We start from the raw sequence: 19,178 nt of genomic DNA, 5'->3' as shown, positions 1-19,178 counted from the left end.
CCAGAGAGAGAAAATGGGCTGTGGATAGGAGCCATAAAGTCTATATGATGTTATCTTGGGCTTTAATTTAATTTCCCTACTTAATAATGTTCTGGGCTTGGAAGAATTAACTTTTCTAAACCCCATGTTCTCCTCTATGAAATGGGAATAATAAAAGTTATTCTGGGGATTAAATGAGACAGTAAGTGTAAAGTTGGCACAATGCCTGGCACAACGCTTTGTTTCACAATATTTTGAGGCGTTTTGAACACAGAAAGCTACAGTTGCTGTAGTTTGTTGTTTTACCTTCCACTAACACTGACTCAAAACTTTAAGGGGAAAAAAAAACCCTCAAAAATGTCTTCAATGCCTTTGCTTTTTCAGTGTTCATTTAATCATTATCAGTGCACGAGCATTGCACACAGCCCTCTCCCTCCCCTTTTTTTTTCCTGGCAAGATGGTTATAATGTGTTGAAAATATTAATTATCTTCTTCACCTTCTACACAGGCCTGGAAAAAACAAATCTTGTTGCTGTGCTTGGTAGAAGAAAAAGTACCTCTGTGTGCACGTGTGTGTGTCTGTCTGTCTGTGCATCTGTGTGTGTGTATGTGTCTGTGTGGGTGTTGCACTCATTGTCCCCTTGGGTCATAACAAATTATTAATGCCAGTTCCTTTAAAAAGACAATTAATCCAATCACCTTCTTGTTGAATCAATACTAATGTCTTTTTTCCCTTTAACTTTCAGGTTTTGACGAGCCTGGCTACCAGCAAAGCTGAGGTAGGAAATGTGGTTTTGCTGACTCTTTGGAGGACATTTTGACATGGTTTCCTTCTGTCATGCAGTGAAATGGGTGTCGTAGTTGTGATCTGCTCTGTGCAGTGTCCTGGTGGTTTGCATAGGACATCGTTTGTTGGCTGGTTTCGTCCTGCTGTTTGGGGCTGATGACCAGGTGGACACTGAGTAGCCTGGTAAAGGTGGTTGGTGGTTTCAAAGCCAGATGTCCTGTTTGCTTCTGTCCTGGTGACCTCAAACTCTGTTAGTATGTATATACATTATGATTCCAACTTCACTAAGATAAGACACTAAGCAGTGAGACCTCCCTCTGTTTCTCTGCCCTCTTCCATCTCCTCCATCCTCTTCCTTACCCTCCTTGTCCTGTGGGGGCATGAAGGGAACTGTGGCTGAGGCTGGTAAAGGATAAAATAGACATGGGTCAGAGGTCATTAGCAAGGTGACCATCATTGGGAATTGTATGTTATGTTCTTTAATGAATATTTCCAAAATATTTCCAGTGTCATGGGGGAGTTCCAGTCCCAACCCCAAGTTATTGTGTGGATAGAACAAGAAGCCTGGACTCTGGACTCCAGAGCCTGGGTTCATTGCGGCATTATGCATCACTGTCACTGCCGAGACTCACTCTCCTCATGTGCCCAGGGAGGATAATGACATCTCCTTTGGCTTTATCACACAGGTGTGGAGGCAGATTCTGGCAGGTCTCTACAAAATATAAGGGACAACATTATTCAAGGGTGGAAACTCCAGTTGAGTGTCTATATCCTTGGATATGATGGCTTGGTATGCAAAAGTTTTCCAGGAACTTTGATGCATTACTAGTGTAAGTGTTACTTTGAAATGCCTAGTGAGGCAAGAATTTGGGAAGCAGATCAATGGGAAGCGGAAGGGGGTGGAAAGCAGAAGGATGGGGTAGAGTGAAAAAGCCACTAAATTCACTTGCTTCCCATGATCTTGTGACCAGTGACTTGAGATAGTCATGTATCTCCCCAAATTTAATTTTCTCATTTTCAGAATGAGAATGACAATGCAGATCACATGAAGTTGTTGAGAGAATTAAAATGGCAATGGCAGTGTTTACTCTTCTAATCTGCTGTAACTAGAATACCAGTTTTCATGTATTCATCATGAATACCCCATTTACTATATAAGGCTCTACATGTACCATCTAATTTTTTTTTAAAGATTTTATTTATTTGTTTGACAGACAGAGATCACAAGTAGGCAGAAGCAGGCAGAGAGAGAGGAGGAAGCAGGTTCCCCGCTGAGCAGAGAGCCCAATGCGGGACTCGATCCCAGGACCCTGAGATCATGACCCGAGCTAAAGGCAGAGGCTCTAACCCACTGAGCAACTCAGGCACCCCCATGTACCATCTTATAAAAATCCTTACAGAGGGGCGCCTGGGTGGTTCAGTGGGTTAAAGCCTCTGCCTTCGGTTCAGGTCATGATCTCAGGGTCCTGAGATCGAGCCCCGCATCGGGCTCTCTGCTCAGTGGGGAGCCTTCTTCCTCTTCTCTCTCTGCCTGCCTCTCTGCCTACTTGTGATCTCTGTCTGTCAAATAAATAAATAAAATCTTAAAAAAAAAATCCTTACAGAAATGTTGTGATATACACACGGCTGTAATCCTCCTTTTCAGAAGAATAAACTGAGTCTCAGAAAGACTCAGTAACTTTCCTAGAGCCATTCAACTAGTGAATGATGGAGCCAGGTTTCAAGGTAGGGTGCAAAGTATTGGCTCTTAACTGCCATGCCCTGGGTCTTCTTTCAGGCTGCTGTAAGAACATCACATAGACTGAATAGTTTAAAAAACAGAAACTTATTTCTCACAGTTAGGAAGGTTGGGAAATCCAGGGTCAAGGTTCTGGCAGATCTGATATCTGATGAGGACTCTTTCTGGTTTGCAAGATAGCCCTCTTCTCCTTGTATCTTTGTGTGGCAAGAGAGCAGAGAGAGGAGGCAAGCTCTTCTTTCTTTGCTTATAAGGGCACAAACCCCATTCAAGGGTGTTCAGTAAATGTTAGCCCTGCCCCTCCTTAAGGGCCAGTCCAGCTTCCTGGATCATACCTGAATGTATCTCAGGCCTCTGAGGTCAGGACCATGGACAGTTACCTGTTCCCTGTGAACTCCCATCTTTCTGCTTTCCCTTCTAGATAGTCTCACATTTGTGTCACAGTTGGCAATTTAAAACAAACAACAATAAGAACACCTTTACATATGTTGCCCCTTTTCAATTTCACAGAAATCACATATGGGAGGATATTATTACTGCCATTTTCAGATTTAAAAATGGAGTTTTAGAGAATTGGAATGCTGTAAATATTGGTGAAATGTTTAATGATCTAGTAATTGCACACCTTGTGTGCCCAACAGAACTGAATGCTTATGTCCACCAAAGAGTGTACCCAGGAGTTTGCATAGAAACTTGATCATAGGCAAACCAAACGTCCACGAATGAGATTACAGTTTAATAATCTGTGGCTCAGAAATAAGTTTCTGTTTTTTAAGCCTCTGCCTTCGACTCAGGTCAGGATCTCAGGGTCCTGGAATCGAGTCCCACATCAGGCTCTCTGCTCGGTGGGGAGCCTGCTGCTGCTTCTCTCTCTGCCTGCCTCTCTGCCTGCTTGTGATCTCTGTGAAATAAATAAATAAATAAAATCTTTTTTTAAAAAAGAATTATGTATAGATATACGAAACAGTCTTTATGAATATCAGAAACATAATGTTGAGTGAAAAAAAAATATCAGAATAGAAGAATGCACTCTGATTTTACTAGCCTGTATTTAAAACCAGCACTCATCTCTGGTGATTAAAGAAACAACTGTGATTACCTCTGGGAGGTACTGATTGAGTGGGGGGCACAAGAGAACTTACTGGAGATGAAAATACTCAGCCCCATGACCTGGGTATGATCACACAGGTAACCAGCACATGTAACATTTATGAAGCACTGTACTTAAAGTGTGTGTACCTCATAGTACAAAATTTGTATATCAGCTGGAGGAGAGGGAGGAAGACGGGAGAAGAAAAGGAAAGAAACTGCGAACATTCAAAATATAAAACAAGATAATGAAAAAGAAAGAATGATGAGGTCGGGGAAGTAGTATGAAAGTACAGGAATGCTCAACATATAGACAAAACCGTAGATCAAAAATAGCCTAAATTGATTCACTTATCCTTTCCCTTCTTTCTTCATTTTTACTCTGGACTCCTAATTTCCCAGATGGAGCAGGTTTAAAAAAAAACAACAACAAAAACTTTTTCTTTCTCCTAACCATTGTTTCTGAAGCTCAATTGTAATTGCTGCAGCCAGATCATATTTTTTTTTTTTTTTGCGCTACTGCAGGGAGGTAACCTTTTATTAATTGAATTTCTAATGGCAATTCATCAAAGCAAGCGATCACCATTATTTAATGCGTGATCCATATTCATGGCATGTTCTGTTAGGTAAATAATAGTGGCTCTGGGAAAGTGCTTCTGTGAGGTCCTTTTCCTTCTCAAACGACTTTCTTTTTTCCTAAGTACAGACAAACGATTGTAATTTCAGAAGAACAAACCCCACCTGTGGAGGAGTCATTGGTTACAGGGAGGACAAGAAGAATTACAAACCCACAGAATCAGTGAGAATGAATGGCTTTGCCAGTTCCCTTTCTCTCTACAGATTGACAGTGAATATGTGAATAACGTTTGCTAAATCTGGACTTTGAAAACATGACAGCAAGCTGTTTGTGCCAATAATTTTTCATGGCATATGCCACCCCTCCCCGCACCACACACAGTTTTAATAAGATGGCACATGGACTATTGAGAAATGTTAAAACCCTGCAGAGGAAAGAGCTTTATCTTGTGACCAAATTCTGCCCAGCAATGTTTATGACAGCTGAAGAATTTATCTTAAATTCCCTCTGCTAGCCGCAAAGCACATGGCCCTTTGTCTCCCAGCAGCCTGTAAGAACCAAACTAAGATGTCACATACATAATATAACAGATAAATGGCCCAATTTCCATGTCCACATGATGAATGGAATGCAAGTTCAGCACACACATATTTGCACATTAATTGGCCCTGCATGGTTCCATTTTGTTCCTAAGTTGCTACTGTATGTCTCGTGGACTCCTTCCCCTTCAGAATCATTAAGCTTGTTTTATCGCACAAATGCATACACATTTCCCCCCTATTTATCGTCACGCAGCTTGCCCTGCTGAGAGAGAACCAAGTAACCTGGGCATAGCCATTGGATTGCAAATGCCTACATCTGAGTTCTCTCCACCACCAACTGCACATTAACACAGAGATCTGAGACCCAGCCCCACAGTTGGTTATGCTGACAGCCAAACAAAGGAGGTTGCAGGCGAGGATGTTTGAAAAAAAATCATTTCTTTTCAGTTAGCAGTTGGTTTCTTGCCTCACCTTAATGATTTCCTGTTGATAGTTTAATGGCAATATAAACCCAGTGGAGGGCCTCAATTTTGATAAATTGGCCTGCTCCTATTTCATGGCAAAGGAATCGGACTGAGATTGATTGATACTATAGTTTTGCCATTCCAAATAATTGCAATGGCAAACAGTGCAGGTGGTAAAGCCCAGGGGCCTTCAGGAAATGTAGGTAGAATCTCCCTCCCACTAATCCCTTTTTCCTTCCAGAAGGAAACTTTATTCTGGGCCAAGGAATCATTTATTTTCTGTCTCAACCCTGAGTCTCAGGGCGTCAGAACCCTGTAAGCACTCTGACCCATGTGGAGAGAAACCAGTGCTTCTGGAAAAGGACTGAGTTTCTTTGGATGTTGGCGAAAGACCAGTTCTGGCCATTTCAGGTCACCTGAGAAGCCAAAATATTTTAAAAGGAAAAGTTGAGCTATTGCACAAGGAGGATTACAGTGGAAAGAACATGAGCTTTGGAGTCTAACAGATGACATATGAATCATGAGTCCACATCTTATGAGTCATATGTCTGTAGGGAAGTCACTTAAGCCACTTAAGTCACTTATCACCATTGAAATGGCGATAATGAAACCACCCCAAATATTGGTTTGAATTTTAGAATTTGATCATCTTTATGCAATGCCTAAGATAGTGCCTGGCACAAAATAGGTGTTCAGCAATCATTATTTTATCCCTTCATACATCCCCTGTCTTTTATCTATTGTGTAAAGCATGACAGTATGTCAATAGCCTCATTAGAAATTTATTTTGAGGCCTCTAGCTTTGAAAATTTGCTGTGAAGATTTTGCACCATGCCAACCCAGATCCTAGCCAGGCTGGAGTTTACTTATATGGCTTAATTCACATTGGAGTTAATGGTCCCCTTTTCTCTACCCAGGGCAAGGTCCACTTGAAGATTAGCAACACTTTCCAGTGGACACTCTTGGCCTTGTCTGATTTTGCCCAATCACATTTTGATAGTCTTCCCTGTCCTTGAAACCAGCTTAAAAGAATAGTTTAAAAAGTGCCTGGCCTTAATTCAAGAGCCCAGAATTCTCATTTGGAGATATGGCTGGCATGTTTTTAATTTGATGGATAGTTAGGTGACAGCTGTTATATCCTAGGTACAGCTCTAGGTCCTGGGAAACCCATAGAACTTTGACGCAAAATCAGACCTGCAAAGAACATATGGTCCAGCGTGGGGTTGGGTGGGTTATATCTAATAAATGCTGTGATATCCATTGTTTTGTGAGCACCAGGGTATTCATAAGAGTGAAGCTCTGTCCATAAGCTGTAGGCCATATTTGGTACATTTTGAATTTCAGTTCAAATGTGAGTGAGCCCATATAGGAGTGGTGTACCTATGGAGGCTTCCCAGGGGAGTAATATAAAGGCTGGAGGCTTGCAAAGTAAGTTCGGTCATCATCCAGTAGCAAAAGGAGAACATGAGCAAAGGTGCAGATGGGAAAGGGTTCCATGTTCTGGGAATAAGCATTAAAAGGGGGGTGGTGTGGGGGCAGTAAAGGAGAGTGGAATTGATTGTAGTGAATATGGAGAAACCAAGGCCAAGTATCCTCATGTAAGGCGAACAGGAAGAGGTTACAAGGAAGAGGTGAGGTACTGAGTGATTCACTGGGGGTTAGGAGAGTGAGCAATGGTTTGATGGCACTGGATTTGGCAGGTCGACGATCACTAAGGTTCTCGATAACAGCCTTCTCAATGTAGGCAGTTGAAGCAGAAGTTAGATTTGGTGGCTTAATGGAGTAAATGGAAAGAGAAGACCCATAAGCACAGTATAGACGAGCCCATCAAGGCCCAAACGGTTGAGTCCAGCGAATGATGGTCTCCAACCTGAAGGAATTTTGAAGATGACAGAGCCTCAGGTGTGTTGTAGGCCTGGAGGACAGGCCTCAGAGGATACAAGGAGAAAATTCAAGCACCGGTGGGGTTTAGTCACTGAAGGTGACCAGAGTATCCCTGAGGGTGCTTGCCTCACCATTGTGTCACCAGGGCTCAGCACCTGTGCCAGAGAACTATGGCATTAACTGGACTGAGAAAAGGCATTTTTCCTCTGTGACACTGAGAAATAAAGGATGGAGAGTAAGTGTGGATAAATTTGAAGGAGAAGGAAGAGGAATTGAAAGAGGTTATGCCTGGCAGCTTTCATTTTCCTAGTGAATAGCAGAGGGAAATTTACGTGCTGAGAATAGGGGAGCAGAGGTAGAATTGGGGGTTGAAGAGGAAAATAAGCAGAAGGAGGGAACGCACTGGTGAGAGGCTGACTGATCAGGGAGAGGCGTCTAGCAAACCAACATGTGTGAGCACCAGAGCAGGAATATGAGCAGGAGCCTGCCAGCAGCAGTACTAAACACTGTGGCTGTTACTCACCATGTGAGCTAAGTGCCACACACTGTGTTATTTTCATGACAGTCTTTAAAATGTGTGTCACTCTGCACATTCTACAGAGAAGGAAACCGACAACCCTGAGCCGTGGTGCAGGCTCACCAAACGTCCCCGAGAATTAGATAGCACGGCCAGTGTTTGAATCAGTGTGTCTCACTACAACTCTGTAGCACGCCAGTGTTTGAAACAATGTGTCATGCCAGTGTTTGAAACAATGTGTCTCACTACAACTCTGGGGCTTCTTCCACTGTGAATATTACCACTCTGAGGATGGGTGTGGAGTTCAAACCCCAGCTCTGCCCTTTCTTATCTCTAGTCCCTGCCAACAGGGAAACTCAGCAAAATTACTAAACCTTTGTGTGTCTCATTTGTCGCCTCCATAGAATGAAGATAATTAAAGAATGAACCTTACAGCTTTTTAGTGAAGGTGAAAAGGCATGGCATAAGGTATGGAAGGCAATTAGCATATTACTTGGTGCATAAATAGCTCATAATATATGCCAGGCATTGTAGTTGTTGTTTTTATTAGTGTTGTTGGGAATTCATTCTAAGTCACAATTGGAAATAGCGGAGAAGCCAGCTAGAACCAGTTTCTAGTCTCTAACCAACATCAGTCCTGAAGCCTTCCAAAAACACCTTACATACTCCATGGACATTAACTAAAGGTCCCTAAAAAAGGAGAGCAATTAAAAAATTCTCTTTTCATTGCTTCTATTAGGGAAGAAAACAGGTTTCTGTGAGTTTTTACACATGACTTAGAAGGATCTCAGCATTTATATTGTGCAGTAGGGTTAATGAGAAAAGTAACCAAAGGCGGGGGTGGGGGACAACTAACTTTTAGTTAGCATCTGACTGAATGCCAGGCATTCTATAAATCACTTTACATACCTTCTCTTATTAACCCCTATAAGAGCCCTTTGAACTAAGTATGATTATTTTTCCTATTTTATAGATGAGCAAACTGAGGCTCAAAGTGGTTAATTGAATGAGTAACAGAGGTAGCAGGAGGGGGATCAGGAATCACATCCATGACTGTTAGACTCCAAAGCCAGCTGAGGGGATAAGGAAGAGAAGCCAGGAGTCACCTCCCACCTCTCAGAGGCAAAGCCTGGGCCTTTCAAGTCTTGAAAGAAATATCTAGTCTCTCCCCTTCTGAATTTTCTCTTCCTCTAAACTTTCCCAGCCACAGCTCAACCAATCTAGTTGACTCTCTGTTTTAAGATTTTGTGAGTGCTCTGTGATCACAAAACCCATTCCCACACCATGAATTATTTCCTACAGTTTTGACACCATTTATTTCCATAGCATTATACATTCCAGTCTTCTGACTGTTTAAGATCAAAAGATGTGCTCTGGGCTCACATTTCACTCTCCCTCTCAGACACGATCCACCAAATTGGACTGAACAGTAGAGGCTTCAGCCTGTCATAGTCTGTAATGTTGCATAATTCCAAGGGCTCAGCATGTTTTATCAATGGTGAAGGAGAAATGGATTCACCCATGGTGGGAGGGCTTCTGTGGGGGACATGGGAGAAGTCTTGGAAATGACAGCTGAAAGGCAGTGTTGGGGTGTTCAGAAGCACTCCGGGGGATGGGGTGTTCAGTTGGTTGAACTTGATTGAAACCAAGGCCAAGGGCAAAGGTTAATGAAGGGTCAGTGAAGAAGGATGAGGTCCACGTAGGAAACTGTGGGATTCTCCCTTTAGGAAATCAGGGAACTAATCCTTCTAGCAAGGGGCAAGGAGGAAGGGCTGTGGTTGTATCCATGTGGGGCTCAGGGTATCTGGAAATGAGCTGTCTATGTATGCTTAGCAGATGGACCTCTTTGGGGTCTATGCACTGATTCAACAGAATTAAAGAGCATCTACTATTCTGTAGCCATTCCTTTAGACCCTGGTCACTTAAAATGAACCAGACATTTTCCTGCTCTCAAGGAGCCTATAATCGAGTAAAATATGTCGATGTGTGAACAGATGTTTTTAGCAAAGTTCTAGAGTAGAGCAGGGCTCAAGGGAGAGAATGAACACCAAGAGGGGATGATCAAGCCTCCTGGGGATCTCAAGAGACTTCCAGAAGATGTGAGGCTTCCTTTACCTCTCACCCATGTGCCTGAGCTCTAAGATCAATAGGAGGTCTTGAAAACCTTATACCTGAATATCACACTCCATGGCGTATTTCAATAATTGGGAACAAGTCTGACAAGCAGCCAAGAGACTGCTTTGGGTTGTCTCTGTGTGTGAATCAGGCATGAAAGAGGAGAGGGGAATTGGAAAATCAGTCGGACGTGTGGATTGGCATGTAACAATGGGGCATTGAAAGTGAGTCCTGATGATGGTAGTGATGGTGGTGGAGGTCATGAGAGCAGCTAACATGCTTTGAGTGTTCACAGTATGTTGGATATAGTGCTAAGCATTTTACATGGATTACCTGGTTTGTTCCTTCCAAGAACCATGGGTGGATGAGTAATATAACCTGCATTTCATGGGTGAGAAAACCAAGACTCAGAAGAGTTGATGGGATCCATCCAAGGCCATATGGCTAGTAGGCAGAATTGGTATTTGCTTCTAGGCAATTTGCCTTCCGAACAAGAAGCCCAGCGAAGATGGGAAAAGCAGGCTTGAAACCCCCTTGGGTTAAAGTCTGCATTGTTCAGCACAAACCTCTCATAACAGATGAGCTCACACACTTTGGAGAAACTTCGTGACTGTGTCTGATTCTCAGCACTAATGTAGCTTGACTTGGGGCTGGTATCCCACTTATCTCACCAGAATGACAATTAAGGGGGGGGGGGGGGAAGAGTTATTGCTATTCCGGCTTCCTCTATTGAGCTATGAATAAATGATGATAGCTGTGAAATAGTGTGGTGTTTAGATCGTTTCTGGTAAATTAAAAAAAGTAAAAATTGAATAAAGTGGTAATCCATGCAGCCATTTAAATAAGAGGAGTGGAACAAAATTAGTAAACTCTTTTAGTGTCTTTCTGGCCTTGTCATTCTAATGTAATTAGTTTGCAAAAATATTAATTAATACTCAAACAGCTGACACGTTTTACATGTTGATTTGAAATGTGTTAATTATGTTTTATACTTTGCCCTATTACTGTCCTCAGCAGCAGCATAGATGGGAATTCAGGTTCTATAGCCCCCTCCTTCTTATAGACTGGCAGTCATGAAGATATTGAGAGCCCTTTGCAATGCTCAGAGCTACTCATACCTCGGGAGAGGAGAGAGAATGCTGTCTAGAAACAGCACGTTAGTGGTTTCAACGAAGGTGGTTGCTGACTGCAAACACAGTATCTCAAGAAGACTTCTTGAGTTCCCGTGAGTAGATGCTACACTGGATCCGCAGGGTTTTCTGATAGTTAACTTGAAGCTAGAGAGAGTGACTGCTGAGCGTCTTTCCTTGGGTTGCATTCAGTCTTCAGACTAGATTCTGCCCGGATCTTGTACATGAGTCTCAGAAGAAGGTGCTGAATTCTCGGTGTGTCTCATGGTAGATTTAGCCATTGCCACGACTGGGGGATGTTGTCCATTGCTCTGTGGCTTTCTTTGTTCAAGACCAGGCAGGAGAGGTTAGGCTAGGCTGAAGTAACAAGTGAAAGGGGACGCTTCAATGACTCACCCAGCAGAGGTTTCTTTTTCACCCATGCTGCACGTGCAGTGAGCGTTGGGTAACTCTCCATGGAGTGCTCAAACAGCACAAGCTGCTTCTATCTGTGGGTGCATCGTGTCAACACACACCTTGGCCATCGGTATGGCAGGGAGCAAAAGAGAACACGGAATCTCTCTTGCACTTTTCATTGTCTTAGTGCAGAAATTATATACGTCACTTCCGCCCTCCATCTGCCAGCTAAACCTTGTTCCATGGCACCCACTGCAAGGGGTCTGGGAAATGTGAGGGGCACACACACGTATGCCGTGAGAATTAAATACCTGCCACAGTGTGATAATGATGATGATAATCATCTCTATTGTCATTCCAACCATTGTGCTTCACCAAGCCCTACGCTGTGGCTACCTGCCAGACACCTGTTTTGTGTTTTGCAGTTTCTCTCAATTCACTGCCTTTCTTTCCATCGTGAAGAAGGGGGGGGGGCTTGGAGGGGTGAAACATACACATTTACAGTCACACACTCCATAAGGATCCAGCCGGGATTCCACTCAAAATCTGACAGCAGAGGCCTCAGTGACCTCTGCCTCCTGAAGTTTTTGGCAACTGCCCCTGTGTGTCCTTCTAGGAGGAGGAACCGGGAGCAGCACTGAGGACACCCATATGGAATCAGGATAAGGGTCTGTTAAGTTTCTAAGGGATGAGGTGATTGCTGGCCCAAGTTCATATGGAACCTATAACTTTCAGCCCATAGATTCACATTTTTTTTTTATCACATTTGACTCTTAGAAAAACCCTATGGAGCATTTGCGAAGAACGTGGTTAGCTCCTGTTTATTGACACAGTGACAGAGGGCCCAGGAGGATACTCGCCAGAAGACACCTGGGTAGACAGGTCTCCAGAGTCCTGAACTTGCCTCTATGTGAATGGTACAGAGGGTCCTCAAGACCCTAGACTAGAGACCTGTTCTCTATGGCATGTGAGGAGAACTGTGGGGCTCTTTGCAGATTAAAGTCTTAAGATACTTAATATAAAATACTTAAGATCACTAAGGTAAGCAAATATATTGAAGTGCATTTACTAAAATAATGGCATCTAGTAAAATTGTTGTTTTCTTTATAACATTAAATAACAAGCAAGCCTGGTAATTACTGTAATTTGGAAATAGCAGTAAGCATTATGATGTTTTGAGCTATCTGTGGCAATTATAATGTAAAGTGACTAAAAAAAATCTGTTATTTCTGTTGGTGACAAAGTCATAGGTACTGGTATTACTACTGTGATTTGTTGCTTTCATTTATAATTCAAGGGAATGCTAGGTTACAGTGATATGGTGGTAGAAATTTAGTTTTCTTTTTCTGATCCAAGTTCATGGACCCACTGGGGTCCATCTAGGGAACCCCCTTAGAGGTCTGCTCATCCTTAGCTCTGGATTAGGATGGCATAAAGTCCTATTTTGGAAAAGGTAAAGTTTGTGGTACACCCATCTGCTTATTCTCTCCCACTTTTGTCATTGTCATCCACGACCCGGTGCCTGGTCTTGACCCTCAGATCCTTCTTTCCCTCCAGAGCACATGTGGCATTTAAGAGGAGGACTGGAGTCTATTAAAGGCTCATATTTTTTTTCGATACTAGGCATTATGGTAAGACTTCATGCCTGTTATTTTACTTAATTCTGGTATTCTATTGTTACATATATTTTACAGAAAATAATAATGATGGTTAACATTTATGAATACTGCTAGGCACCAGGCAGTCTTTTAAGGGCTCTTTATATATTAAAATAACAATAATTACTATAATAGCAATTGTAGCAGCTTAGACTTACAGATCACTCCCTAAATGCTGGGCTTATTTTGTTCTAATTTAACTTAAATCATTCCCCACCACATTCCCATCAAGTGAGGTAGAGTATTAGTTGTTCCCATTTTACAGAATGGGAAGTAGGGGGCAGAGAGGTTTAAAAACTTGCCCAAAGTCACATAACTATGAGGTGAAGCCTTCAATCCAGACTTTCCAATTTCATAGTCTGTGAGGTTAGCTAACAAGTTCCACTGCCTTGGTTTTAACTTCATTAAATGCTCCTCAGAACAATTCTAGAGGTGGATGTTATATTTGCCCCATTTCATAGATCAGGCAGTTGAGGAACAGAGAGGTTAAGAAACTTACCTCAGAGTCCGTTTCATTCAGCTCAAAGATCGAACAAGAGAGTTTGCAGGTGGCAGTCCAGGGAATTTTACGGACTATGACTATTAGAAAAGTCATACATTACTTCTGCCCTCCTTCCATTGGTCAGAACGAGGTCACATGGTCCCACTGAACTGCAAAGGAGGCTGTGAACCACAGGGCGGCTGCGGGGGCAGGTCAAGAAATGGGTTTTGGTGAACTGGGAGCTGTCTCTACCACAGCCACTAAGCAGAGCTCTGTAAACCCAGACCTCATGGTGAGAATCCATCCACTCCAGAAGCAGGATTGGGGTGATGCATCTGGGGTCCCTAACCGATGCCTGATCCACAGTCCCCCTGTGGTGCCTGGACTCAAACTTTAGCCTGCCTCTGGGGCACTGAGTGCTAGTGCTGTTCTCGAGGTGGCTGGAAAGTTGAATTCAACACAGATGCATTACTGCAAATCAGAGAATGTGAAAAATCTCGTGCTGTGGGGATTTGGTCTCTGGGTCTATTTTTAAAAGCCATGAAGAGTCTGCAAATGAAGTATTGTCAAATAGAAAACAGATGAAAATGTATAGTTTATTACTATACATTTAAATGAACATTTAAAAGGTAGTCTTTGTTGTTGTTAAGAAAATGGTTGTTGACTTTTCCCCCCTTTCGTTTGGTTTGCATTTTTAATTTGAATGATTCAGGCCCAGCCTGAGGATCTTCTGCTCACAGCCCCCACATGTAGCCAGTTTACTGGCACATGATTAGGCCCCCAGGGCAGGTGAGAGAAATGAATGTTTCAATCCTGTATCATTTGGTACCCTGCACCACAGTCCTTCTATTCTCAGGTATCTTGGGTTATAAATCATAGCCTCACTGTAATGCGCTTTTCTTCGGAGAGAAGAGAAAAGACGAGGGACAGAAACAACACAACATTGATTTAAAAACACTCTGATATGAGATGTTTACAAAATTATGTGCATATTAAAATTGGAAAAATCTCCCCATACCCTAAAAAAGAAAGCAAACCAATAAAACAAAACAAAAACACCGTTCTGTCCCTGATGATTTTTTTTTTTTTCAAACGCTCCAAGTATGAAACAAAGCTGCTTGATGACTACCCTTCTGTTAAGCATTCCATCTAACTGCACAGGTAGACAGACTGCCTCGGAGGAACATGCAGTCGCAGATGGGGGTGACAAGCTCCCATGGTCCCACTGTGGGACTTCACTAACTGTGAGGGAGGGATTCGACCACGCATGGCCCTCTGCTTCTGGAATCCGAAGCTTGTTTGTTTGAAGCCGAGAGCGTGCCGGGCAGCTCTCATAAGCATAGTATTTTTGGCCATGTATCCTGTTTCTTTCTTGTTCTGAGTAGCACACCAGTCACATAAAGGAACTGGGCGAGAAAATCACTTTGATTAGTGACTTTCCTGTGGATGTATTTCTTTTCTTTCATATTTCACATTCTGAATATTTTATGAAAATGTTTCCCTTTCCAAGCGAGCTAATGCTGTGGTTTAAATAATACTACTGGAAGGTAGGAACCTATTTCTCCCTTGAGGGACAACACATAATCTTACTGATGGGAAGAAATGAGCACTGACATGAAAAGCCATTGCATTAAGCACTTGAACTCTGGGATCTGATTAACTTAGATGTGGTTTACAGTTCTCTTGCGACTTGCTGCATAACCTAACATTTCAATTTCTCATCTTGAAGACAGGGACAATCATTGTTACTACCTAATGACATCGGGTGAGGATTAAGTGAGATAAGGCAATTATAGCAGGGGGTACAATGCCTGGCACATAGCAGTTGTCAGTAAATAGTACCTCAGTTTTACATGTAAGTAGCATCCCAGATGACTCCCGAGATTGCCTCCAGAGCACTTTCACAGCCTTTCACTCTGCCATTGAATAGTATCCACTGGAAGCTTCCATTGTAACCTTGAATGAGCGAGATGGATGACTACAAGATGATAGTGGATGTCTTTGAATCTGGCTTCCCAGACCAGTTGGAAATTTCAGAGTTTTGCTTGGTGCCTGTGGTAGAGACAGCTCCAAACTCACCAAAATCCATTCCCTTTTCTCATAGCTGGACTACATTTGCCAACCTCCCTTCCTGTTCAGTGGGACCATGTGACTGAGTTCTAACTAATGCAACATGGGCACAAGTGATGTCTAACTTTTCCAAGCATAGCCCATAAAAGTTCCTTGGACCGTCACCTGCCATCTCACTTGCTCCATCTTCTTTGAGCTACATGAAAACAGCTCTGAGGGAAATTTCTTAAGCTCTCTGTGTCTCAGTTGCCTAATCTTTAGATTTGAGTACTAATGGTCAGAGGAGTAAACAATTATTATGAGAGACCTTGGTGGGTGATGGGTGAGGTTTAGAACGTGAGCTCTCTGAGGGGACTTTGGTACGCGGGAGGCAAATGTGGCATCGGTTTGAGGAGAAAACCTGTCTCCCGTTTCAATGTGCTCTGGTGCTCCTGGAGTCCTTTTAGCCTCTCCCATAAATATCTGGTGTTCTGTTGGAGTGAATTTCTTACTTGGGCCCAGAAGTGGGAGAATTTAGAACCATTGCCTTGAGAGCCAGCAAACAGTGAAGCCCCATTTGGTAAGTCTTGTCACTGAGGCAAGATGTTCTTTGGATCCTTTGTGGATGAACATTTTTCAAATGGAGAAGCTTCTAGACCTCTTAAACTTTCCCATCTCTTCTAAGGCAGGGGTGGTTGTCACAGTATACCAGACTGATAGTCTTCTGCCAGGTTCCTCTCTACCACCTTGGTGATCTGCTACCATAAAGAGATTTCATACGTCATTAAGAGAGATGTCGTATGCATCAACATAATGCTATGTTCTTACCCAGAATGTCACATTAGACTCCTGGAGGCTTTTTAAAAACTTACAGTACAACCACATTTTTCCCCTTAAATCATCCAATCTGCCATCTGATGCCCCAAAAAGAAGCTGCTAGTAAAATAGCAACTTGCAAAATTAAGAAAAGCATCACATAAAATGTTAGCTAAAAATGTGAACTTTGCAACCTGTGCTTAGGGATTGGAGTCAGGGGTAAGCATATAGGTACACACAGATGTTCTGCTGTTTCAGAAGTTCTTTTCTCTCCCCAAAATGACAGAGTGATTGGGATATAACTAATGTCCCCCAAAGGTCCTGGCTTGATTTGGGTTCTCTGTATTCCCTTTCAGAATTTTCCCATTTTCCCTATGCTAATGTTGCCCAAAGAAATCTGCTTTGAAAACAAAGTAAAGAAATAATTTATACTTATTCATGGGGTTTGGAGGCAGGAAGTGATTTTCTTACTTATGCAGTCATTGACAAACATTTACTGGGCATCTGCTTGGTACCAGATGCTCTGATGTGTCCCGGGTCTTCTGCTCTGAACCATGACTCTGGCTCTCAAGTCACTTGCTGGGGATGAAGTCTTAAATAGTCCTCGAGGAAAGTGCTCCAGTGCACATGTGAACAGTATCTGCTGGGAGCCCACCAGCAGAGGGAGTGACCCTACATTTCTGCTCCAACAATTCCCACATGTGACTTTTTTCCTACACCAGGCAATTCTCTGACACCAGCTGGGTGTCTTAAAATTCTGCTCAATTCTGAGACTAGCTACTGGGAGATAAGCACCAGAACAGGTTTAGGGTTCAGTCCTACAAGACTGCCCTCTCTCATTCAGATGCTAATCGGAAGTCCAAGCTGTCACCTGTGCTTCTGACCAGCTGGCTATATATAGATCAGAGTCCAGTGACACCTCCGTTGGGTTCGATTAATTTGCTCATATAACTCAGGGAAATATTTTGCTTACTAGATCATCTGCTTATTATGAAAGGATATGATTCAAAACAGTCAGCTAGAAGATAGGCATAGAAGTAGGTAGGTGGGAGGAAAGTGTGGAGTTTTCAAGCCCCCTCTGAGCTAGCTGACCACTTTCCACATACCTCCATGAGTTCACCCATCCAGAGGCCCTGCAGACGTTGTCCTTGGGGATTTATATGGAAGCTTCATTACATACTCACAGTTGACTAAATCACTGAAAATTGGTGATTGAATTCAATCTCCAGCCCCTGTCCTCCTAGGAGGCTCTGGGGTAGGATTCCAAGTTCGTATCTTAAAATCACAGGATTTTAAATCTCCAGGAGCAACCAACCTCACCCTTAGATGATGACTTGGGGCTTTCCAAAAGCCACCTCATTAACATAACAAAAGACAGCTTGTTTGCTCTCCACACTTAGAAATTCATAGTATGTTAGGAGCTCTGTGCCAGGAATGCAGATTAAGACCATAAATACATTTTTCTTACTATAAATCACAACATCACAGCCTAGTTCAGCACCACTGGATGCAATCGCCCGTGGTGGTTCAGCTTCCTAAGTCTCGGACCAGAGCTCCTGGGTTCATGCCCCTAGTCTTCCAGGTACTCTCTCTGTTACCTTGGATGAGTTAAGTCTCTGCGTCTGTTAAGTTTCCTCATCTGTAAAATTGAGAGGATGGGTGTTTCAGAATATCAAACAAATTAATACACATAAAGTGCTGAGCCCCGTACCTGAAAGATAAGGTTTACAGAATATTGCTTATTGCCAGTAGGAAAAGAGTTCTGTCAAAAGAGCCAGAAATAATGTTTGGTTCCTGTATGCTGCTAGAATTATGGGGAGCTCCATTTTTCCATAAAACAACAATACGTACTTGGTCATCTCATGCAAATAAAAACTGTTAGGTTGCTAACTGGAGGGTGATGCTTTATTCAAACCAATCTTCCTTCCTCCCTCCCTCCCTTCTTTCCTTCCAGCTTTAGATAATTCCTTTATTCCATGACTTCTCACCCTGGACATTATAGACATTTGGGACCAGATAATTCTGTCATGTGGTGGTGGGGCATTCTGCATTATAGGATGATTACCAGCATCTCTTGCCTCTACCCACTAGATGCCAGTAGTATTTCCTTTCCCTTGGTTTTGACAATCAAAAATATCTCCAGACATTGCCAAAAACTTGCCTTAGATTGACAGAGCCTTAAGAGGACTTAAGAAATGACGCATGAGAGCTTTTGTTCTGTAGAATCCCCCATACGAAGCACTCAGAGACATCCCTGTGCTTAGCCCGACACACCACAGCAGCCCCAGTTAATCCAACAGCCAGAAATGCACAGTCCTTCTCCAGATGGCCTGGAGCCACAACATTGCCTTGGGTGGATGTCCCCCTTGCACTCCTTTCCCCCCATTTTTGCAAAAGTTAAAACATAGGCCCAGAGAAAGGGGATCAGTTCACCCAGGGACCCAAACCATGTAACTGCTTGGCTGTGCCAGTTCTGTTTGGTCCCAATTCTTTGCATTCCTCTTACTGCAGACACTTTGCACACCTGCTATGTTATAAAGTTGGAAGAGCATGTGGCCAGTGACAGGAGCTCAAATAAAATGATGGCATTAAGATTTCTGGTGTTCTGAAAAGCAGAGCAGACAAACACACACACACACACACACACACACACACACACATCCCAACTGCTACAAGACATGTAAGGTTTTACAAGACTGGTCTCCTGGGCAACCTCATTTCAGGCCGATCTCCACTCATTCCCCAGCATCACTGATCCTCTCACACCCTCTCTTGTATCAAAAGTTCTTCCTGCGTTGGGGCCTTCACATAGTTTGTTTCCTGGGATGACCCCTAATAGCCTTTCTATTTGGTGAGCTTCTCTCCTCATCTTTCCCCAGGTATCTTCCCAGTTAGTCCATTCCAAGCTAAGTGCCTTCTATTTTTTTTATATATGAAGTTTTTATAAGGAGTATGG

General features: G+C 42.9%; 1 pseudogene; it reads left to right on the top strand.

Moving 5' to 3' along the window:
• LOC131820036 (uncharacterized) overlaps positions 1 to 19,178 on the top strand; it is a 1,501,545-nt pseudogene that overhangs the window by 495,879 nt on the left and 986,488 nt on the right.

Source organism: Mustela lutreola, chromosome 17 (genome assembly GCF_030435805.1).
Source record: "Mustela lutreola isolate mMusLut2 chromosome 17, mMusLut2.pri, whole genome shotgun sequence".
In the NCBI taxonomy this organism is placed as follows: Eukaryota; Metazoa; Chordata; class Mammalia; order Carnivora; family Mustelidae; genus Mustela; species Mustela lutreola.
This window is presented reverse-complemented; position numbering and strand designations above follow the sequence as displayed.